This window comes from Phascolarctos cinereus, unplaced genomic scaffold (assembly GCF_003287225.1).
Source record: "Phascolarctos cinereus isolate Bilbo 61053 unplaced genomic scaffold, phaCin_HiC Scaffold_2;HRSCAF=192, whole genome shotgun sequence".
NCBI lineage: Eukaryota > Metazoa > Chordata > Mammalia > Diprotodontia > Phascolarctidae > Phascolarctos > Phascolarctos cinereus.
In genome coordinates, this window is record NW_027555625.1 from 154,233,143 (window position 1) to 154,258,431 (window position 25,289).

At 37.5% G+C, this 25,289-nt stretch overlaps 1 pseudogene; it reads left to right on the plus strand.

The window, feature by feature from the left end:
* Window positions 1-414: 414 nt before the first annotated feature.
* On the plus strand, window positions 415-12,261 carry LOC110210406 (mitochondrial genome maintenance exonuclease 1 pseudogene; annotated as a pseudogene).
* The last annotated feature ends 13,028 nt before the right edge of the window (window positions 12,262-25,289 follow it).

Sequence of the window (25,289 nt, forward strand, 5' to 3'; positions counted from 1 at the left end):
TTTAATTTCTTTCCTTGCAGGGCAAAGCATACCCATGGTCACTATGGAAAATATTTTTGGCCTGTCTTTTGGCCCACGTAATTAGAACAGCAATAGGAGTACTGATACTGAGTCTGGTGACAAGTAATAATAATAATAATAATAATTCCCCAGTTGCCATTACCGCAAAACATCATAGCTATAACAACTGCAAGTATTGATACAACTACAGGTTCCATCACTTCTACAGACTCCACCATATCTGATATAACAACCACGGCCATAACAGATACAACAGACAACACCTCTATGACAACGCCTGAAACCACTCCATCTACCACCCCCAGAACTTTATCTGAGGCCACTTCAACCACTGCCTCAACTCTTTCTGAGACCACTACAGCTGCCATGACAACAGCTAGTACTGAAACCACAATGGACACCACCATAACTACAGGTGCGTCAACAACACCTACTTAGGTCTTTGTACATGTCTAGAGGCAGCTATGACACCATGGATAGAGCATTGAGCCTGGAGTCAGAAAGACCTGATTCCAAATCTAGTCTCAGACCCTAACTAGATGTGTGAGTATGAACAAGTCACTTAACCTCTGTCTGCCTCAATATTCTCAACTATAAAATGGAGATAATAACAGCACTCCCAGGTATGTTGTGAGGATCAAAACTATATGAGATCATATTTGTAAAATGCCAACCACAGTGCCTGGCAAATAGCAGGAGCTTGATAAATCTTTATTTTCTTCTCCTTTTTCCCCAACAACAGCTACTACTGAAACCACAATGGGTACCACCATAGCTTCAACTCCAAGCACCACTACAATTGCTCTTCTTACCTCTATAAGCACCACTATAGCTACAACTTTAACCACTACAGCTACCACCACAGGTGAATCAGACACCACAAAATTCCCTGCTCCTACAACTGTACCAGAAACTACACCAGCCACCACCATAGCTTCCTCCTAAAACCAAACAGCCTCTATCACCATGAAGCACATTGCAATTTTTACAGCCACAACCACTATCACCGGCTGCAACTGTGATGATAGTCATCACCAACAATAATATTATATTTGTTATGGTAGGGACAGAAGTCTCTACCTCAACACGACCAATGTCATGTGAGTTTATTTTGGCCTACCATGCTTATGTAAATCAGGGCTCCTCCTTCTCTCCCTCCCTTCCTTCCTCCCTTCCTTCCTTTCTTCCTTCCTTTCCTCCCTCCATTCCTCTCTCCCTCTCTTCCTCCTTCCTTCCTTTCTTCCTTCCTTCTTTCATTCCTTTTTGCCTTCCAGATGAAGGGAGAATGTTTGATAATTGGAAAAATGAAATAAAAAAGTTTTGATCATATCACTCTTTTGAGTAAATGTCAACAGCAATAGCAACAAAAACAACAAACCCACAACTATACCAGGGACCCTATAGCCACCAGCGCCAGTGTCATCCCCATAGCTATACTGTATAACGCAATAGTTAATACCACCACAATATAAAACAGGTTATTCACATGGCATGAGTGAAGGATGAAAAATGTTCCATTCATATTCTTTTATCTTAGAAGAAATTTGAGAAAGGTCCCTCAGTATGCTGGGTAGACAATCCCTGATGCAAACATGGTATGTGATTAAGTTACATGGGATAGCCAACAATGGATGAGTTACAATCTGAATCCTGAAAGGAAACATCCACATTAATCAAATCATATACATGTGTATGTTTCATTTTTATTTATTCTTTTAATTCTAAAAATTAATATTAGACATATATTTGTAAACAATTAAAAATCAGTGTGTTTTGGAAGCTGTTATGCAAAAGAGAATGAGAGTTTCTGAATTCCTTGTAGGAATTTCTGAGAGTATAAATAAAGCTATACTTGTATTTATCCCTTCTGATATGATGGTATTCAAATTCAGTAACAGTTAACATTTGTGTTTACAAAGGGGCTTTAATATTTACAACACTCTTTACATACATTCCAAAGTGTTTTATGTATGCTACTCTAAATAAAATTTAATTTTTCATACAAAATGCTTTATTAGTGGTGTGCTGAATAGGCATACTTATTAGTTCAAGAATCTTAAATTTCATTGATGGAAATATTCTCTCCAGAGATAACCTTCTACAACTGAGTTAGATGGTCTTTGACAGTAGCCATCTCCAGACAATTCATGGCCCTGCAACCAACCTGGTAATAAGCATCTCTGTAGTTTGTTAGACTGGTTATTAAACACCCCGCATAGGCCACCTCCAGGCCTATACCTGAAACAGTTTCAGAGTTTATACTTTGTTAGCAAAGCCTTTGATGAACCCAGGGTCATTGTCCTGCTCAGTGGAGGCTCAGAGTATGGCTCTGGTAGAGGTTAGCAGTTTTGTAAATTGTACTTTTTTGATAAAGACTTTTGTAGATATTGGTACTCAGGTTAATAACTAGCCACATATAGCTGTAGTCAGCTTTCCAGAGATAAACTGTTAAGGATGTGTGTTGCTTTGTGAATAACTATATCTAGATGATAGGCAGAGTGATGTAATGCAGAGAGTACTGGATTTGGAATGAGAAGAATAGGATCCTTAAGTAGCTTTGTGACTTTGTACTAACTGTGACCTCTCAGGGCTATTTCCTCATTTCTAAAATAAAGATATTAGATCAGGTAATATCTAAGAGCTGGAATACCTTACATATAATCATATGCTATTAAATTATGAAGGTGGTGTTGAAGTGGCGAGAGGGTTAAACTAGTCAGAGGTCTGAGGTGAATGAGTAAGCACGAGCAAGAATGAACTGCATGGATGATGGCAACAACAACAACAAAAAACATCACAATCCCTAGAGGTCCTGGGATTACTCTTAGGTGGAAGAGGGTATCCTGTGCCAGTGTCCACCAGGGCCTTGAACTGTCAGGGGTACGGGCAGCTGAAGGGCACCCTCATATAGAAACTCCGCACATGGCCTTCAGGGGATGGAGGTCCTGAGGAGGGTCTCTAGAGTTGGAATGAGAAGCTGAGAGCTTCCAGGAGAAGCTAGTCAGGAAAAGAGGAGCTCTGGAAGGGAGAACAAGGGCTGGTGGTACAGTAGTCTAGAAGAGTGTGAATTTGTTGTAAGATGTGGACTGGCAGAATCCTCTGGATGTCTAAAGAATGGTTAAAGTGGATATTTGAGTTTTCCTGATCTTCCTGTTTGGTGCTTTCTTTTCCCTCAAATTATTGCTTTCTTCTTCCCTAAATTATCTCGTATTTATTTATCTTTTTATCTATATCTGCCAGTATAAACTCCTTGAGAATGTGAGTAACAGAGCTGAGATTGGAACCCCGGTCCTCAGAATCTATATCCAGTGCTTGATGCCCAAGTTCCAACAATTGGGTGATGAATGTAAAGTGCAGTAGTTTGGAAACCAAGCATTTTTATTTCACAAGAAGCTTGAGTAGTTTCTTGCTTTTGGAGAACTGGAGGGGAGGGCTCCACAAACTGCATAAGGTCACATCATGTTTTCAATTATCATTTTAGAACCTGAAAATATGTTCAGACTCCTGAAACTAACAGCTGTCTCATTTCCCTTCCCTCCAAAGAAACATAAATACCCCTGAATCAAGGCTGCCTAATATCTGTAACACACAATTTTATAAGTAGGTGATGTTGGCATCCTGAAAAGTAATTTGGAATTATACACAAAAAAGTTGCTAAACACTGCATTTCCTTTGACCTGGGAATAACATTGCTAGGTCTATAACCAAAAGAGATTAGAGAAAGAGGGGAAGGTCCTATATGGACAAAGATATTTACAACAGCTCTCATATGGTGGCAAAAAACTGAAAACTAAGAAAATGTCCAACAATTGTGGAATGGCTGAATACATATACACATATACATACACATACACATGTATACACATATATATGTATACATATGTATATGTGTGTGTATGTGTGTATATTTATATGTATGTATATACATGATTGGATTTTGGCTGGATGTTTTTACCTTTCCCAGTGTTTGTGATATTTGCCAGGGCCTAGCCCTTTTGGGGAATTTAAGCTTATTAAAAAATACCTTCTCCATTCTTGGAAGGTTTTAGAGAAACCTTCAAATAGGAAAAAAAAACCAACCTCTCAGTGCTTGCAACTCAAAATGCTATCACTTTTTCTCCAAAACTCTATACTATTTATGCCCATTTGGTGCTGACTACATTAGGCAGAACATCAGTAATTGGAGCTAGTCTATCTTTAAACTGTCCTCATATTTTAAGAAGGAACGTAGGAAGCAGCATCAATTGTAGCAAATATGCATAGTCAAGCAAAACAAATTCCCTCGTTGGACGTGTTAAAAAAATATTTCTCATTCTGTACTTTAAATCCATCACCTCTCTGTCAGGAATTGGAGAGCCTGCTTCATCACCATCCTCAAGAATCATGAATTGTCATTGTATTGATGGTAATTCTTATGGCTTTCAAAGTTGTCTGTCTTTACAATACTGTTGTTGTATAAATTGTATTGAATAACCTTACCCATTGCTGAGTATAGCCTTTATCTTGATGCTTGAATAAAACCATTTCAGGGACTAAAAATTCCCTAATTGGCCTCCTTTGTGCCTCAAGGAACTGCAGACATTTGTTTGAAAGAAATTACTTCCACGTTTTTCCTTTTAGAGTTATAAGGCCCATATATATTATATATTCAACATTGCTATAAAAGTTTCATTTTGGCTCAACTGGTTCCATTTACCTGTGGGCAGTGTGGGAAATGATGCCTTAATGAAGGAATGGCTAAAAGGCCTGGCACAGTGATGATAGCCAGACTGAAAGGACAGCAGGGGGGGAGACAGGTCTATTCAATGTGAAAGGGTAATTCTGCCTTCAAAGATGAGCATCATGATTTATTGGGATGGAAAGAATCTTGGCTTCTTATCAATTCAGACATGAATTTTTCCAGATTTTTATCAGTGTACAACTTGGTAACTGAAACAAGAATTCATATTCAAGTGTGTAAATTCTACAGAGATTACAGGCTGTTTTCATCAACTGGAGAAGAGAATTTACTTAAAATAGTAAATTGCCTTCTCTTTTTCCTTCACTTGGATTTTTGGGCACTGGACCTAGAGCTAGGAAACCTAGATTCTAACACCAGCTCTGACACTTATTAGCTAAGCAACCCTGGGAAAGTTATTCTATTTCCTTCAGCTTCTGTTTATTTTTTGCAAAATGGGTATAATAATTTTTGACCTACCTCACAGGGTTGTTGTAAAGTAGGTGCTTTTGTAATGTTTGAAGAGTTGTATAAATGTGTATCATAATCACACCCAACCTATGTACCTCCTGCTCCACAGTTATGAGTGACATGAAGTCCAGGGGAAATCAGACCAATAACAATAATTAACATTTCTACAGCCCTTACTATGTGCCAGGAATTGTGGTAAGTGCTTTATAATTATTATCTTATTTGATCCCCACAACCACCCTATGAGGTAAGTTCTATTGTAATCCTCATTTGTTTTTTTTTAACAGATGAGGAAACTGAAACAAATAATGACTTGCCCATGGACACGCAGATAGTAAGTCCTGACTCCAGACCCAGGGACACTCTATCCACTAAGCCACCAAGCTGCCCCAGTAGCAGCAGAACTATTAAAGGAATCAACTTAGTTGCTACTTCATGGGGGAGGCACAGGAGACAAGTGGCATAAAATTTAAAGATTAATGCCTGTAATGATGGCCTGGAGTCATCAAAATAGTTAGATAAATTGTGTATGATATGCTCTTTTTAGGAAGTCAGAGAAATTCTAGAAATATTTGCATCCATATTGATTCATTAAAAGGAAAAAAAGTTTTATAGTTTAAGGGGGTAAACTCTTAAGTATGTGGGAAAATGCAGAGATATTTCCTTAATCTTGCTTAAAGAGCCCCAACTACTTATGGGTATATGGTGGCTGACCTGTCAGAAAACAACACCTACTTGAATTGTCAATCAGATCTTGTAACTAGCACAGGGCAAAATGATGTTTTGTTCCAGAGCTTTGACATGAATAGTGGTATATTTTTCCCAGAATGAAGAAAGGTAGGTATTTCTTCCTCAGGGTAACCGCCATCTCCAAACCTCACTTCTCAGTACTCCAGAGGCATGGTGATCCCTCATCTCGTGCACTCTATCACCATGACTGTAGTCTGCCTTTCCAACCAAACCCCAAAGAGAACAAGGTTGAGACTTTCTAAGGGATGCCTTAGACTATCTCCAAGTGCAACTATAGCACTCAAAGGAGTCTCCTCCCTGGTTATATCTTCCTAAAATATTTGCCTCTCCCATCCCCAACTGAATTTTCCTTGGGCACCATTTCACCTTATGACAACTCTGGCTAAAATCTTTCTGTAGGACATGTCTTCTAGTCATTCTGCTTCAGTATCACAGTTGACTAACCTGAGCAAGGTCATAGTTGGGGGTTGTTCCAAAAAGTCTCTGTTCCAATGAGTATAGATATAGCCATAATTTCCTCTCTAGCAGAAATAGCATCACAGATTTCTGGATGATTTTGTTGATTACTCCTACTGGATTCCCTCCAAATAGTAGGAATGCCACTTTCTTATGGTCTTTTCCTAGATTTTAACTACCATTCCCCTGGATCTATTCTCAAACTTCCTTTGGGAAGAGGATACCATGCCTAATGAAGGAGAATCTGCATCTGGGACCAAGCTGCTCTATCAACTTCAAGGAAATTGAAGAATGCTATGAGCTAATGAATTAGGTGAGAACATATGATTTACAGGCAGATAGGAGGGTCAGTAGATAGAGCACAGGATTTGAAGTCAAGAAGACTTAAGGTCTAATCCTACCTCAGACACTTGGCTGTGTAGCCCTGGGCAAGTCATTCATCTCTCTGTGAATCAGTTTCCAAATCTGTAAAATGGGGATAATAATAGCACATACCTCCCAGAGTTGTTGTGAGGATCAAATGCTTTATGTAAAGTGCTTTGTAAACCTTAAAGTTCTATTTAAATCTACTATTAGTAATTGTATTAAGTTGCTTCAGTGCTTCAATAGATCTGTGATCTCAACAATGCAGATACTCCTTCCAAGAGTACAAACCACACCTCAAGCATACTTCATCCTATGCCACTGTTGTCCATGGGCTACTATAACATTGACATTGAGAGCAAATACTTTTGGAGACCCTTTTATATCTATTAGTATAACTAATGAACTGGAGTTATTCATTTGTTTCTCATTACATGACTAGCTAACCTTCTTTTCTCATTATAAATTTCCTGAATGATATTCATTATGCAACTTCTGGCACAAAAAATCAAAGTCAGCAATACTCTGCTTGGGCTCACCATCAGTCTTTCTGTTACCCTTTGGGTCACTCCAATTTTGGTGTTCTATGATTGACAACCACACACCACCATTGGGAGAATATATTTCAACACTTTGTTGGATCTTTGATCTCACTGTTGAAGTAAGATTATTCCTAAAACAATGCAGATGATAACTTACCCATCCATAACACCTCCAATGTATTCCTCATCCATGCTTTTCTAGAAAATCTTGACAGAGAATCTCTTCACAAGAATGGTTTACACATGAAGATGATTTTCTTTAGCAAATAACATCTTTAGAGTAATGCAGTTGACCCAAAGATATAGAGAATATAAAACCTTGCCATATCTACTGCTCAATGATTTGTAAAAAGATGAAAAAAAAATAATTGGTAGAATCAAATGCGGCCTAAAGTCTTTCCTCAAATGTTTTCTATATCTGTATTAAAATCATACAAGATTCCATGCCATATGCAACCCAACAGTGAGTTCCATAACTCAATTAGTATCAATATCAAATGAGGTAGATATATGTTCACCAAAAGTGTTCAACAATGCCATGGAGGATATCCTGAACAAAGTTAAAATAAAAGAAATAAGTGTTGATGACATAGTTCTGCAGATTTTTTCTTAGATGATGTGCTGATTGAATTAAGTCTCATAACTTTAAAGCTTTCTAAAATATACACCCATGCATGCATGCATGTATGTATGTATGTATATGTATGTATATAAACAGAAGAGATCAGCCTAGCTATCCATAGCAGAAAAACAAAATGGATGTTGCCAGGTTATGACTTGGAATAGATGGGTAGATCATTTAGCTAGTTCAAGTGGTCCATCCACATTGGGTTAAGATTATGAAATTCAAGGAAAAAGCCATTAGAAATAGACAGCAAAGATTTTCACTCAAAGGGAATAAATCAATAAGCATTTATTGAGGGTCACTAGGTGGTACAGTAGATAGAGCACTGGCCCTGCAGTCAGGAGGACCTGAGTTTAAATTTCAGTTCAAATCAAAACCTCAGTCCTAGGGATAGAAAGCAAAACTGAAACAGTTTCCATACTCAAGGACCTTATAACTTTGCTGGAGGATATAGGTATATGCCAAATAGATACAAAATTATTTGGGAGGGGGAATCAGAAAAGGCTTGATGTAGGAGGTAGAACTTGAGCTATACTTTAAAGGAAACTAAAAATTCTAAGGCACAAAAGTTGGAAATAAAATATTCCAAGCATGGTAGACTATCAATGCAAATGTATAGGAACAGAAAATGAAAATGTCACATGTAACGAACATTGAAGTAGCCGATTTGGACAATAGTGTGTTGGACAATAGTGTGCTAGACACAAAATGTTTAAAACATTTGTTTTAGACAAAATGTCTAAATCATCTTTCTCCCCAAACCCTGCCCTCATCCTAATTTATCTGTTGCTCTTGAGGGCACAGGGATGTACGCATAGAAGAGGTTGATGCATGCATTGCTAGAGACAGCTCAATGTTTGAAAGGCTCCAAAAGAAAATGTAGGCGGGAAGAGGTATTAAGCTGCACTAGTTCACCACCTCTCCTACTTTGCTCTTAGCTTGTAGCCTTTTCAAGATAGTTTACCATTCATGTGGTAGCTGACCTTGATATCATTTTTGTCCTCGTTGAAGGCATCTTATGACACTTTGGAAAACATGCTAAAAAGCATACTAGGTAGTACAACGGATAGAGTGCCAAGCCTGGAGTTAGGAAGATATGAGTTCAAATCTGACCTCACCCACTTACTAGCTGTGTGACCCTGGACAAGTCACTTAACCTCTGCCTTAGTTTATTCAAATGTAAAACAGGGAAAATAATATCACCTTTCTCACAGTGTTGCTCAAGGATTCAAATTAATTAATATTTGTTATAAAAAAATAAGTTCTTAGCACAGTGCCTGGCACATGGTAGGTGCTATAGAAATGATTCTTCCCTTCTCTCAGAAATTCTTTCTAATTGACAATGTATACAGGCATTGCTGTTTCATGTTGTCTACTGCCATTAAAATGTGAATACCTTGAGGGCAGAGACCATTCAATTTTTAAAAATTTTATTTTATCCCCATTGCTTAGTAGAGTGTCTGACAAGTAGTAAATATTAATAAATGCTTATTGATTGAGTGAAGGAGAGCAATATGTAATAAAGCTTAAAAGGTAGTATGGGGACAAAATGTGATTCTAGTCTTTTTCTGCCCACTAAATAAACTTTTTAGAAGAAAAGTCAATAGAAATCAGCAGGAGGAAAGAGTCTGACTTTGGTATGGAAGGAAATGGTTTCAAATCTGATCTCTGACTCTTATTACCCATATGACCTGTACTGGGTCTCAGTCTCCTTGTCTATAAAATGTGTGGTTTGGACTCTGGAGTTCCTTTTAGTCTTAGATCTATGAATCTATGACTCCCATGGGGAGTAGCAAGATCTATTTATAACACTGATTAATGCATATTATCATATCTACTTGTCTTTCATTCATCAGGGTTACTGAGCCATTATTGTTTCATTTCTTCATGAACCTTTTGCTCCCATGAGAATACATTTCCTTTGAAGGCAATGGGAGGTTTGCATTGTCTAAATGTATTCTCTCTAAAGCTTTAAGGAAATCTAATAAGCTTAGCATTATTCATACTTCTCTCTATCCTCTCCACTCAGCTATCCTTTTTCCAACACAGTCTCTCATGTTTTATTTTTTTTTCCCTCTTGATATGGCCTTGATTCTATAGAACTTTGCTCTGGTTGATTTTCAGCAAGAAATATTAATGTGACACTATTGTTCTGTTCAACTTTAAATAAAAGCCATGGTTTAGTCAGGAGGGCAGTGGTAAAAAAGGAAAAAAAATACTTTTTAAATCAAATCTGACTTTAGCCATCATGGTGTGAGGTTTGCATCAGATTACTCGAAAAACATAACAATGCCCTTGCTTTCCCCCCAAAGACCATCATATTTCTTAATATGGCAAAGGAGAAAATGGAAACAACAGCTTTCTTTCCTCTACGGGTTGAGGAGGCGCCAGTATGCTATCTGGGAACAGCAGGAAGCAGTGCTCTCCAGTGATCTGGGGATGGTTTCAGTTGTTTGGTAAGCCTTTCTCATAATGGCAGTCTTGTTATTGTTATATATTTTTCTTAGCTCATCAAAGACTTGCTCCTTGTTTCCCTTGTCCTTGAAGCTAGTGGTTAAAGGTTATTATTAGCTCATTAGTCCTTTATCTCCCCTGATCCCTCAGATTCCCCAGCCTACCCTCTGATCAAATCGCCTTTGCTTCTTTGCTGTATTTTTCCTAGATCAAGAATGCTCTGCTTTGAAATATAAAGTTGCAGGCCTCTCATTGTCAATGTTAGCAGAGTGTTCTCCCATATATCTAGTGAAGGTCAGTTTTTCCAAGTATCATTTTAATGTCTTCCTTATGACTATTAAACTTTAACATATAATACCTAGAATTAATATGACACCTCTTTCAGGGGAATTGGCACACCTTAAGAACCTCAACCCATTAATACATACAGTGTTCTCATGGAGCCAGCTTTACCCTCATTTGAAAATCAGGGAAAACAAGACTCTTGAGAAACAATGACATGATCAAGGTTATCCAGTGAATAAGGGACCACATTACTAACTGAAGGAAGCAGTGAAATGACTCGGAAAGTGCATTATCCAGGACAATAATGAAAGTCAGAGAACAATTCCCCTTCAGCATCTGCTATCATGATGTAGAAATTGCTCTAAAATGATATTGTTGGGAAGTCTTATGGGAGGTGCCATCTGCCACATCATGGCTTGCAAAGGGTTCTCAAATAGCTGTGACCTGCAAAAGAACACCTCTCCACCACCCAAAAAAAACAACCCCAAAACACTGGCATTTGAAGCAAAAGAGAGAGAACTTTGGACCAAATTGTATTCCACATAAAGTTAGAGCCTCAAAAATGTAGTCACTATCAAGCATATGCAAAAAGCTTGGAAGATCAAGTAAGTTCTTCATATATCTAGCTTCTTCTATAGGTTTCTCTCCTTCATGTTACTTTTGCAGCCAGAAAAAGAATAAGCAAACCTTATCAACAAGTCAACCAAAACAAATACTCTAATACCTTCTACTATATCAACCGGAATTAGTTCTTAGGCACCAGAATCGTTGTTGCAGGAAGATGATTTATTATATGGACCTATGAATGAATGTAAGCCCAAGAATAAGAATCAGGACCAAAAATTACATGAAACACAATTCTTCTCAATCCAGAAAAAAAAAGAGAAATAGATCAGTCTGATTCTTCACTTCCCTTGAAAATACCTTTGCAAAAGAATAAAATGCCTAATGTTACTCAAATACTTCAGCAAACCATGACAGAAAAACAAATCTTAAACCTAGATGGGTGGAAACAGCAAATGATTCCAGAGCTGGACAGGATGGCTTTGAAGAATACACTTTAGACATCTTTTTGCAAGGGAAACACTTCCGTGAAGTGTTAGAAGCTATGCTTTTATCCCAAGAGCAATTAAAGGAATTAGATGAAAAAAACTATTAGCTCTGACTATGTAGCAAGTGTCCAACATGTCTTAAAAGATATAAGTGGAGTAAGAGCTCTAGAAAGTGCAGTTCATCATGAGACCCTTAAGTACTTGGGCCTAATGGACTGTGTAGCTGAATACTGAGCTAAGCTGTATGTAATCAACTGGAAGACATCAGAGAAGCCAAAACCATTTTTCCAGACCACATTTGACAACTCTTTACAATTGGTAGCATATGTTAGAGCCATTAACAACAATGCCAGCTATAACTTTGAGATTCGATGTGGTTTGACTGTGGTGGCCTACAAAGATGGATCTCCTGCTCACACGCATTTCATGGATTCAGAGCTCTGTTCTCAATACTGCTCCAAATGGCTACTTCAACTAGAAAAATATACAGAAAAAAAGACCCAAACTACTCTGAATCCAGACTAGGATACAGGAAACTGTTGAAGCCCAGTTTACCCTCTCACAGTTTGGGGAAAAGGATGTTTCAGTAATTTAGTGAATCCAGGATCTCATTGATGGGAGTACTCCCTCCAATTCATTCACTCCTTTACTAACTAATAAAATCTAAAAGTGGTAATGCTTAAATGTTGAATTTTTTAAATGTTGATAATGGCTACCACATTATCACCAGAAAAAAAAATATCATTGATTTTTAGTTGTGAAAACATGACACTCCAGTCAGTTCACTGCAACTGAAATGAATGAAAAACTGGAAAACTTTTCAGTTGAATAGCTATCCATCAATATAAGAAAAGCCAGCTTATCACTTTGTCTTGTGTTAATGTGACAATTATTATTTCCCCCCCAAAAAAGAAAATAGATTGAAGAAAGACTCTAGTTAATCTTGTACTCTGTTGTAACACTTTTATGTCATTTGCATTCTGAGCATTAAATGACCTTATCCTAATGTGCCCAAAATGTTGGAGCTCAAGAAGTCTTTGTTGATAGAATTTAGTGAACAAAGCCTGTGCCTAGGTAACATTTGTATTTTTCCCAACTCCAAATGACCAATAATAAAACTTATAAATTGTGAAGGAAAATGATATTGTTGTTGTGTCTATACAGAAAATCAATGTGATGACTTTGAGAGCCAACTTCATTTGTTGGCATATAATAATAATAATAATAGCTGTCAGCAAATCAGTCAATCAAACCAATTCTGTATCTAATCTATCCTGAGAGTTTCTTTCCCTGAACTGACCCCAAAGGTATCCTTTACTAGATAGTAAAATCCCTATAGGAATCAGTTCTCACTCGTTCAAATTATCTGATATCTACTTATCTGTTGATATGCTGAGTCCCCTAGTAGAATAAAAGCTCCCTGGGGAGCAGGAACTGCTTTTGAATTTTTTTCCTTATATTCTAGTATCTCCATGGTACATGGCAACAAAGAGGAACGCAATAGCCTCCAAAGAACTAAAAATTAAAAGTACACGAATTTTTTTCCTTATATTCTAGTATCTCCATGGTACATGGCAACAAAGAGGAACGCAATAGCCTCCAAAGAACTAAAAATTAAAAGTACACGAAGGGCAATGGAGAGGTCTATGGTAAATGGGTCTAGAGGCAGAATTAATACAGAATTAATGAGGAACTCTGAAGAACAGGAGTAAAAGACATCATCATAAAATTATATGATAGGGAGAGAAGATGGGCTGCTAATGTTGGTAAGGAATAGTGGATAGACAGCCAAAAGGTTGTACTGGTATCCTTTCAAAATCTGGAGAACCTGAAGAAGGCCTCTAGTGGGTTGCATGGACCTCCATCGTGAACTTATGAGATGACATGTACAAGAGTTTATAGAATGGGCAGTCATGGGTGGGTTTATATTGGCCTTGTTGGATAGAACTTCTTAACCAATCAGATCACAGATCCACTTGAGCATTTGAGTATCCTAGAACCTGGCAAAATATCTATAGGCAAAGGAAATTCTCATTAGTGAATTACTGAATTTAATTTAATTTGGATATGTTCTATCTGCTTACTCCTCCTGAGAAGTTTATTATAGGTTTATATAGAACAATTTGTTGTTTAGTCATTGTTCAGTTGTGTCTGACTCTTTGTGACCCCATTGAGGATTTTCTTGGCAAAGACACTGAAGTGGTTTGCCATTTCCTTCTCCCACTTATTTTACAGATGAGGAAACTGAGTTAAATAATTTGCCCAGGGTCAAACAGCCAGTAATTGTCTGAGACCAGATTTGAACTCAGGAAGATGACTCTTCCTGACTCCAGGCCTAGTGCTCTATCTACTACACCATCTAAATTCCCTATAGCCCAACTAGTCAATGTTTTTATGGCTGAGTCCTAGAAGCAGTCTTTTAAATTATATCAGTACTTCAAGGATCATGATTTCAGTGGTGTGGCTACTCTCTTCAATGATGCAGGTTGTGACTCATTTATATATGTATATGTATGTATGTATGTGTGTGTGTGTGTGTGTGTGTATATATATATATATATACATATATATGTATGTATATATATATATATACATATATATATGTATATATATATATACACACACACACACACACACACACACACACACACATATATGCTGTCTATTACTATAGGATTTTAGAAGGAGAGCTGGAAGGTATGGCAGTGTTCAAATCCTGAATAGAGTAATCTGATCCATAATTAGTGTCCATATGAGTATTACTGTCCCTACTGTATAGCTAAGAAAATTGAAGATCAGAGAAGTCTCAGGAGTTAGATCATAGATTTAGGGTTGAAAAAAAAAACCTTAGGGGTTATGTTGTCCAACCTCATCATTTTATTGCTAGGGAGAATAGCTCCCAAAAAATTAAGTGACCTGCCCAAGGTAACACAGGTTAAGCAGCAGAGTCAGGATTCAAGTCCTGTGAATCCAAATTCAGTGCAGCTACTGTCAGAGACAGGGCTTGATCCTAGGTATTCTAAGTCTCGTGCTTTTTACACTACACTATGCTTTGATCATAGCATTCACAGAAACATAAGAATTGCCATATTAAGTCAGACTCATATAGATCCAGTTTCTGACAATGGTGCCAAGAGACAACTTGTGGGGCAATATTGGAGGAAGATAATAGGATCAAAAGTTTAGAGCTTCTAGAGATCTTAGAGGTCTTTTATCCCATCCCCTTCATTCTGTAGCTGAAGAACTGAGGCCTATTGAGGTTAAGTAATTTACCTGTGGTCACACAATTAGTAAATGGCATAGTCAGGATTCAAACTGAGATCTTTTGACTCCTCTGATTCCAAATCCAGGTCTCTTTACACTGTATCATTTTACCTTTTAAAACAAACAAACAAAAAAACCTAAACTCTATTCTAAAGTTTCAAGCCTTAGTGAATGGTGCAAATGTCAGTGGCATTGACCAGGACAAGTAAGTTTGGGGAAGAAAGATGATGAGCTATTTTGGATCAAGATCATAATAAGATCATAGATTTGGGTTAGAAGTCATTTAGTCTAGAGGTATCAAACACTCCTGAGTGCTGTCCAAAATGTAATTGGGAAATATTCAAGAAAATTCATAAAAATACAATAGAATGTAGGCAATGCTACAATAAGCTGCCTGCAGGGATCCTTATCTATAGTTTAGTGGCCCAGTGTCTATTTGAATTTTACACCCCTGATCTATTTCAATTCTTTCATCTTGCAAATAAGGAAACTGAGGCCCAGGAAGGTTAAGTGATTTAATCGAGGTCATACAGGTAGTAAGTGGCAAAGTTGGGATGTGGACCCAGATCAAATGATTCCAAATCCAGCATGCTGACAATTTCTTTACCCATTGTCTTTACTTCCTGTTCTCTCACTGTCTTCTCAAGACTGAAATTTGGCTTCCAACCTCGTCACCAAATTGAAATTGCCCTCTCCAAAGGAATCAATAATCTCTCTCTCTCTCTCTCTCTCTCTCTCTCTCTCTCTCTCTCTCTCTCTCTCTCTCTCTCTCTCTCTCTCTCTCTCTCTCTCTCTCTCTCTCTCTTCTCTCTCTCCTCTCTTTCTCATTTTAAAATAACCTTCTTTCTCTTTTCAGTACTGCTATTTTTTTTAAATAACCTTCTTTTCTGAATGTCTCTCCTACCATACCCCAAGAACCATTTCTTGTAAGAAAGAATAAAAAGGAAAGAGGAAAAAAAACCCTAGTGCAGCAAAATCAATAAATTAGCTGTGTCTGTCCATGTGGACAATGTTCCCTAGACCTCCATGTATGCAAAAAAAGGAAGATGGTGTATTTTCTCCACTCTTCAATGAGGCTAAACTTGATCATGACAATTACACAAAATTCACTCCTATCTTTGTTCTTTCCGTTTATATTGTTATCACCACACTTTATATTATGCAGTATCTATTGCTTTGTTCTTAGTTCTGCTTACTTCATTCTGCTCAGCTTATATATGTCTTCACATACTTCTCTGAATTCTTCATTTCACCATTTATTAAAATTACCAAGCATTCATTTTTTTTCCTCTTTCTCATCTCTCCTTACCAACAGGAAAGAAGAAGGAAGGAATGAAGGGCCTTTGTGCTATGCAAGAATAATCAAGCAAAACAAATTCCCTCTTTGGCCACATTCAAAAATATGTTTCTCATGCTATTAGTCTGTCATCTCTCTGTCATGAAATAAGCAGTATCGTTCTTTTTTTTTTAAGCATACATCTTCACTTAATTGGTACATAACATAAAGGATATAGAATACTATACAAGCATAACAATTGGCTTTTGTTAAAATAGTATACTATCAACATTCCTATCTCGTATTTGTCATATGAATTGTGAACCTAATCATATTTTTTATTTTTTTATTTTTAAAAAATTAATTTATTTTTCATTTTCAACATTTACTTCCACAAGCTTTTTAGTTCCAAATTTTCTCCCCCTCCCTCCCTTCCCCTCTCCCTAAGATGGCATGCAATATGATATAGGCTCTACACACACATTCCTATTAAACATTTTCACATCAGGGAAGAAGAATGAGAATGAATGAGAGGAATCACAAGAAAAAAGAAACCAAAAGAGAGAGAACAAATAGTATGCTTCGACCTGCATTCAGACTCAAATGTGGATAGCATTCTCCATCATGAGTCCCCTGGAGTTGTTTCAGATCCCTGCATTGCTGAGAAGAGCTAAGTCTATCAAAGTCAGTCATCATACAATGTGGCTGTTATTGCATACAATGTTCTCCTGGTTCAAGTAGTATCCTTCTTCATCAATCAAAGCTGATTAATTCTTTGGTCAAAGTTCTTGACTTTCAGAATCTTTCATTGTTTTTTTACAATATTGATGTTATATATTGACTATTCTCCTAATTTTGCTCACTTCACTCAGCATCAGTTCATCTAAATCTGATGAGAACTCTTCCAAGCCAATTCTTTCTTTATCTCTTATACCACTATTATATTCCATTACAATAATATGCCATAGTTTGTTCAGCTGTTCCCCGATTGATGACCACCCTCCATACTTTCCAATTCTTTGCTACTACTAAAGAGTTTCTATAAATATAGGTATTTCACTTCTCCTTTCCTTTCTCTTCTCATCTCTTCTCCCTCTCTAGATCATCTCATCAGGTCATGAGTTTAAGTGTCATCTCTATGCTGATTACTTCCATCTCTATGTATCCATTTCTCATCTCTCTCTCTGGAACCCCAACCCCTAAATCACCAGCTAACCAGTTTTGATGTCACCTAGACATTTCAAACAGCATAGCACTGTCTCTTGCTTATATGGACATTTTTTTTTTGCTATCAGAGACAGAAAAATATTATTTTTGTCTGAAACATAGAAAATAAGCAATATGAAGAAACATGAACAATGCTAAGGACCTGAGACAAAATAGTAACTCATCATAAAGATATTGAGAGGTAAAAATAGTTCAAAGGCTAAAGTACTGAAGGATTTTCAAGATGGGGGCAATGTATTCTTTCCTAGTAACAAATAGCTGTTTTCTGTAATTCTTAGTTTATTGCTAGGAATCTCTGCATTAATTGTTTTGAGATTATGACATTATTGAATAATAGCATCACATCTGACTAATATGGATTTTGAGTGTCTGAACTGAAGTAAGAGATAGGTCACTAATCATGAGAAAACCTCAATTGATGCATTCAAAATTCAATTAGGAGTCAGTAATTAAAAGAGCTAAATGCAGACAGAGATCAGAGAAACTTCTTACAGAATCTGAGGCATCAGAATATAGAATACAGAAACCACTAGAGCAGAGAAGATAACAGAAGCTTAGACCAGATGATTAAATGTTCTGCTATTGATGCAGGAAGGTGATCTAAATGTAGGAAAACTCTGAATAAGCTGATTGGGGGAAAGGAGAATCTTCTACTCTAAGTCAAGAGCTAGTGAGGTGAAAAGCTGCCTTGCTCTCTAGTGGCATCAACAGCTTGAGAGATGAGAACCCTCTTAAAGGCTTTGCCTCCAGCATCTATTATTGCCTTCCATGGCTTGAGAGTACACAGAGCAAGGCTTGAATAGCTTTACAAATTCCAGAATTAAAGGGAATTTTTTTTCTAAAAGAGTGTTCTGTTTCCTCACTGCCCATGCAAAAGAGTAGATCTAAGGATCACTAAAGATCTCAGCTGTAAGAATACTGTCAATTTAAAGACATTAAACAGCTTCTGCACTCTAAAAGTAGAAGAAAAGGAGCTTTATCCAGAAGTCATTCAGAGAAACTCAGAAGAGGAGCAGGCTGTTGTGCAAGACTGTTGTGTTGTACAGAGTGTTCTCTAAAGAGACAGCACATCCAGGTCTACGTTTCAATCATGTGAGTTGTCTCAACTACATGAGTTTCCCTATGTTGTGTGCCTTACTACTCCATTTCTTTAAGCATGTATCTATTCTCCCCACCATGTGTGCATTGGTGAGAGAATGTGATCAGGTTCATGGGTCGATTACTATGATTTTATTATTCCTAATTTTTTTTTCCTTCTATCAAGTAAATGCTGTATAAGAATAAATGATTATTCTTGATTTTGCCTTTTTGTTTTTATAGTAAATGTTTCACAATTAGTAATATTGTCATTATCACTGATTTCTGTAAATGAGAAACATGCCAATTGAGTGTTAGGTGGTACAGCTGCAAGTTTGGACATGTATTTTCCCAATACCAGGATTATCAGTAGAACCATAAGAGGTCAGTAGTAACCACAAGGCTCACTGTGGATCCTTCAACTCCCCCAGGCCCCAAATTCCCCATACCTACCATTACAAATTCAGGTTGGGAGGGTGGTGTGTGTGTGTGACAGAAACAGAGAGAGATACAGAGACAGACTGAGACAAAGAGAGAGAGAGAAACAGAGACAGAGAGAGAGGGATAGAGACAGACAGACAGAGAGAAGACAGACAAAGACAGAGAAACACAGAGAGAGAGTGTGAGTGAGAGACTGAGAGAGAGACAGAGAGAGAAGGACAAGAAAGAGAGATAAGGAGAGAAAGAGGCATTGAGAAAAAGACAGAGTTGGTTTAATGTCATGCCATGTGGTTACTCTCTTTACATTCACTACATATAACACAAAATTCATTATATTTCTCCAAAATTTCAACCCTCACAAACATATCTATTCTGTGAGGAATAACACTAACCTTCCAGTTAACTGGGTTTTCAACCTCTTGTGTCATCCTCAAATCCTCACTCTCACTCACCCCACACATTTACTCAGCTGCAAAATATTGCCATTTCTAACTCACAAAATCTCTTGAATCTGTACCTTTTTTTCTACTCACGTACCCCCCCCACCTTAACTCAGCCCCTCATCCTCTCTTATCTCGGCTATTGACAACAGCCTCCAAATTAGTCATCCTCCCTCAAGTCTCTCTCCACTCCAATCTGTCCTCCATACAGATGTCAACATGATTTTTCTGAAGTGCAAGGCTGACCATGTCATTCCTTTGCTTACTAAACTCCAGTGGTTTCATATTACCACTAGAATAACAAGTAAACTCTCTTTATTATTTAAAGTGTTTCACAATCTGGTTCCTACCTTTTCACATTTATTACACTTGGTTTTCCATTAGTAATATGGTCCAACCACACTAGCGTTCTTATTTATCTTTATATACTATATTACACTCCCCCCTCTGTGTTTTTATACTTCCTGCTCCTGTGCCTGGAATGTGCTCGCTCTTCATTGCTGGCTCTCAGAAACCCCATTTTCTATCAAGGCTTCTTGACAGAATTTTTTTCCTACAAATCAGGATTTCTTAACATGACATCTATGAAGTAGTTTCACGTATATATGTATGTATGTATGCATATGTGTATGAATGTGTACATGTGTGTGTATGTATGTATGTATGCATACCTAAGACAAATACTGAAACTGAAGCTTAAGCTTAAATACTTTGGCCACATAATGACAAGACAGGACTCATTGGGAAAAAAAAAAACACCAAAAAACCTGATGTTAGGAAAGATTGAAGGCAAAAGGAGAAGGAGACAGCAGAGAGTGAGATGGATAGATAGTGTCATGGAAGCAACAAATATGAGCTTGGATGAACTTTGAGAGATAGTAGAAGATAGGCCTGATGTCATATGGTCCATAGTATCACGAAGAGTCAGACAGGACTGAACAACTGAACAACAACATATACATATATATATATATATATATATATATGTGTGTGTGTGTGTGTGTGTTTGTGTGTGCATATTTCTACAATACACATATTTATCACATCTGTTTATACATGTCTATATGTATACACATATAGATATAAATAGATATAAATTATATTTGAACTATATTCTATTTCTTTTCTGTAAAGAGTATGTTCTGGCCTCTGTCCAAGAACCAGATCTATTACATCTCTTCTTAGGATTCCAGGGTACCCAGAAGAGTCTATGGATGCATGTCTTCCTCTAAGGCCATAAACTCAAGCCCCCACTAGCTGCATTCTCCCTCATGTATTAGAAACCAGTGACTAGAATCCTAGTTTCATTTGACCACCTAACACTAGATAACTTTAACAAAGGTAGATAGATAGATAGATATAAAGGTAAAGATATTACAGAAGTGTATAATGTATATATAGATATTATTACATATAAATATATAGTTATAAATAACAGAATATACATATACATATATATATATATACATATATATGTATGTATAAAATGTCTACATGTACTTGAGGATAATAATAGCACCTACCTTCCAGGGTTTTTATGAGGATCAAATGAGATGATATTTATAAAGCACCTAGCATAGTGCCTGGCACCCAATAAATGCTACGTAAATGTTACATGTCATTATTTTTATTCACATATATGTATATATGTGTATGTATATGTATACATTATATATATACATATATGTGTGTGCATATATATACATATATATGAATACTAGCTAAGATTACGAGAATGACTGCAAAATTTCCAAGAGGGGCAGCTGACAATGTCGAATACCTTAGAGGTCATAGAAGAGAAGCAGCATGTTTTACCACCAAGAGTCTGGAAATTCAAGAGACCTGGGTGCTCATATTGGCTCTATCATCATATGAACCATTAGACTGTGAACTCTTCCAGCACAGGGACTGTCCTTTGCCTTTCTTTGTGACCTCAGTGCGTAGTGCAACATCTGGCACATAGCAGATACTTAATAAATGTTTAGTGACTAAGTGATTGAACTTAGTCAAGTGTCCCATCGCTTTTCAGAGCCTCTGCTTCTCCATCTCTAAAAATGAGAGAGGTGAACTAAATGCTCTTCTTTAAACACTATCAGGTTAATATGAAGATAGCCATTGAAATTAGAAGGCTTAGTAACCCTTGAAAAAATTGTTTTCCCCTAGCTTCTGGGGATGTTCCCTCATTCTAGTATTCTGGGGTTAGGCAAATAGGCTAGTGCCTAACACATCCATCCACAGTATTCATGATGGTAGATAGACTTTGAGTATTGCTTCTACCAGTGACATTTTTCTCAGTTGAAGCTTCCTAATTAATTATGTTTGGTTGACCTCTTTTGTCTATACCATTCTAGTACCTTTCTCTGGACACTCCCTACAGAAGTCTTATGACTTTACTGAGGTGCGCTCAACAAAACTGCCTTTACAGTTACATTGGCAGACACACTCATATTTCTGTTTCTCAAGATGACTGGTTTCTTTTTTGATTTCCTCTGTCCTTCCTGATGATGCCATATACTTTATTATCCAAGTAGTAATAAAAATAGCTAGCATTTATATAGTACTTTACATTTTTCAAAGCACTTTATTATCCCCAATTTACAGAGGAGGAAATTGAGGCAAATAGATGTTAAGTAACTTACCCAGAATCACACAACTGATTAAGTGTCTGAGGCTGGATTTAAACTCATCTTCCCAACTTCAGGACCAGAGCTTCGTGCGCTATGGCACCACCTAGCACCTATTTAGTTTCTTTCTTTGTACCCTCAGTATCTAGCACAGTGCCAGACATATAGTAAGTACCTAATCAATGCTTGTAAACTGATTAATTGACTAAATGGGCTTAATAAATTCTTGTTCTATTGACCAGAATAAATCCCTGTTGAATTCATTTCCCCACCTCCACACCCCCATCCCGACTCCAGCACTCTGGCACCTGCGTTTTCAGAGAACAAAATCTGTATAAAGTGTTAAGAGCATCTTAGACACTTATATTGCAGGCCTATCTCAACAACACAAGATGAGCAATTTTAGACTGACAAGGGCATAATTTGAAGGACAGCTAGGTCTCCTGTGCATTTCCATCAAATTATTCCATTGTAACTAGAACCCAGGGAGAAAAGCTGAGAGCATTGGCAATTAAGCCAAGGCTGAGTATCTCATCAAATTCTACCACAATCCTCTTGCTCCTCGGGTCACCTTCATTTTCCTTTTATTTTGACAAGCATATTAATCAGCAAAGGTGAGTAGCCATCATTAAAGCAGTCAATGCCTCCCAACAAGCTTTCTCCCTTCACCAGGCTCAAATAGCAATCTTTCTTGAAGAGTCTAGGCTGGTGGAATGGGCAATTTCTGTGATATCAGCTTCACTGGACTGCTCATTCACAGTAGTTATGCTTTTGCCCAATTATGCTTTTAAATCACTCTAAATATACGCATGAAAATGTAGGCACACACACTGGCAGGACAAAGTGAGATGAAGAGGTGAATTCTTTGTGAATATAAAATTCAGCCAGGAAGACTTCCTTCCACTGTCAATTTTTTAGGATGTTAGACCTGTACCAGAGCTTATATTTCAGAGGATCTTGGATCTAAAACCGGGGCCTTCAGGATCATTTCATCCAACCCCTTCATTTAACAAACAAGTAAAATGAAGCTCGGGGCAGCTAGGTGGCTCAGTAGACAGAGCACCAGGCTTGGAGTCAGGAAAATTCCTCTTCCTGAGTTCAAATCCAGTCTCAGACACTTAGTAGCTGTGTGACCCTGGGCAAGACACTGAACCCTGTTTGCGTCAATTTTCTCACCTGTAAAATGAGCTGGAGAAGGAAATGGCAAACCACTCCAGTATCTCTACCAAGAAACTTCCCAAATAGAGACATAAAGAGTCAGACACAGTTGAAAATGACTGAGCAATAACAACAAATTGAAGCTTAAAGAAAGTGAAATGACAGAACAAGGGTCACATAATAGTCATGATCTAGGACCAGAACCTGGGTATCCTGTTGCCTTGTCTAGTGCTTTTTGCCTTGCACTAGATTTCTTGATGTTATTCCATTTCCTTAAGGGTACAATGGACTCACCATGCAGAGAAAATATTTCAAATACCACTGACCAGCTAGACAGTAAAGTAGCTCATCTGAAAATGATTTTTAAAAATTGAATATGTTAGCAAACTACAAACTTAATATGCATCAACAGTGTGATAAAGAAGTCAAGAGAGTTCATGAAACCTTGATCCTACATTAAGGATCCTTCATTAAAATAGGTATACTATCTAGAACACAGAGGGAAGGGTGCTGTTGAACTCTGCCCTAGTCAGACTGCATCAAGTCTGAGAGATGAATTTGGCAGACGACCATGATAGCCCAGAGAAGTTTGACTGGGATGGTGAGGTCTAGAAATTGTGCCATATGAAGATTAACTGAAGGAAGTAAGGATTTTTAGCCTGGGAAATAAATGACTGAAGTGTGACTTGAAGGCTGCAGTTTAAGGTTTGCAAAGTGCTTTACAAACATCTCCTTTGGTTCTCACAATAACTCACAATTGTCTGTATGTGTGTACAATAACATATATATATATGTATATATATATACATATATATACATATATATATATATAATATACATGCTTGGGAGTTATCCTCATTTTACAGTTGAGGAAACTGAGGTAGGCAGAGGAGAAGTGACTTGCCCAAGGTCATGCAGTAGTAAGTGTCTAAGGCAGGATTTGAACATAGAACTTCGTGACTCCAGGTCCAATACTCTATCCAATCTGCTACCTAGGAAGAAGGGTTAAACTTAGTCTACTTGGACTCAGAGGGCAGAATTAGTCCAAATGATTAAAGCTGCAGGGGGGTAACATTGGTTTAGAATGGCTTCAGACTTCCATTCCAATTGGGACAATCACTGATTCAGTGAGGGAGGGGAGAGATACCAGAATGTGAGGACCTTGGCTATACTTAAAATATATATAGTAAAGAAAAAAAAACCCAATCATTGAAAATGGAATGTAGTACACAGCTGGAAAGGAACTTAAATAATGACCCAGTCTAAGCCTTGATTTTTCTGTGGAAGAAGCTGAGAATAAGAGGACAAGTGACTTTCCCAAGATCATACAGATAATAAGTATCAGGGCTGTGCATAGTTCCCAGCTCCTCTGTTAATAAAAATATATTTTCCAGGTATCTTGCAAATTTGATCAAAGGGATTTTGAAATTTAAAAAAAAAAGATTGGGAAGGGAGAGTACTGATTACATACATTCACAAAGTTAGATACTTAGGAGGAGCCTCAAAAAGGAAAGAATGGCACCTCAGCTAACCAGAAATTCACAGGAGACAATATCCAATAAAGGCCCCAGGGGTAAAACCCAAAGTCTTAACAGTTTACTCACAGATGCTCAGAGAGAACTCCATAACACACCTCTTGGTGTTGAAAGATATGATTGGAGTGACCTGAAGCTCTAAATCTGGGAAGGCTTCTTGGAGGCAAAAAGGATCGCTAGAAAGGAATGAGTGAGAAGATTTAGGCAGAAACACTGACTGGCAGATGGGATGCGAATCACAATGTGCTCCAACCCAATTGGGCACTTGGCTGGAGGGGGAGAAGGCAAAAAAGGTGGATACATCCAAATGACACCATGAAAGATTTACGCAGGACAGTGCTGGCTGACTATATCTGAATCAGTTCATAGCTTATGTATTTCTGACTCCCAGGGGCTCCTTTCCTGTCTATTTACTGACTCTACTCCATGTCATTGAGAACCACTTTCCTATGTCATTTGTTCTTGGCTTACAAGTGAGCAAGCTACAGCTGAGTAGATAGGGGTGATATGG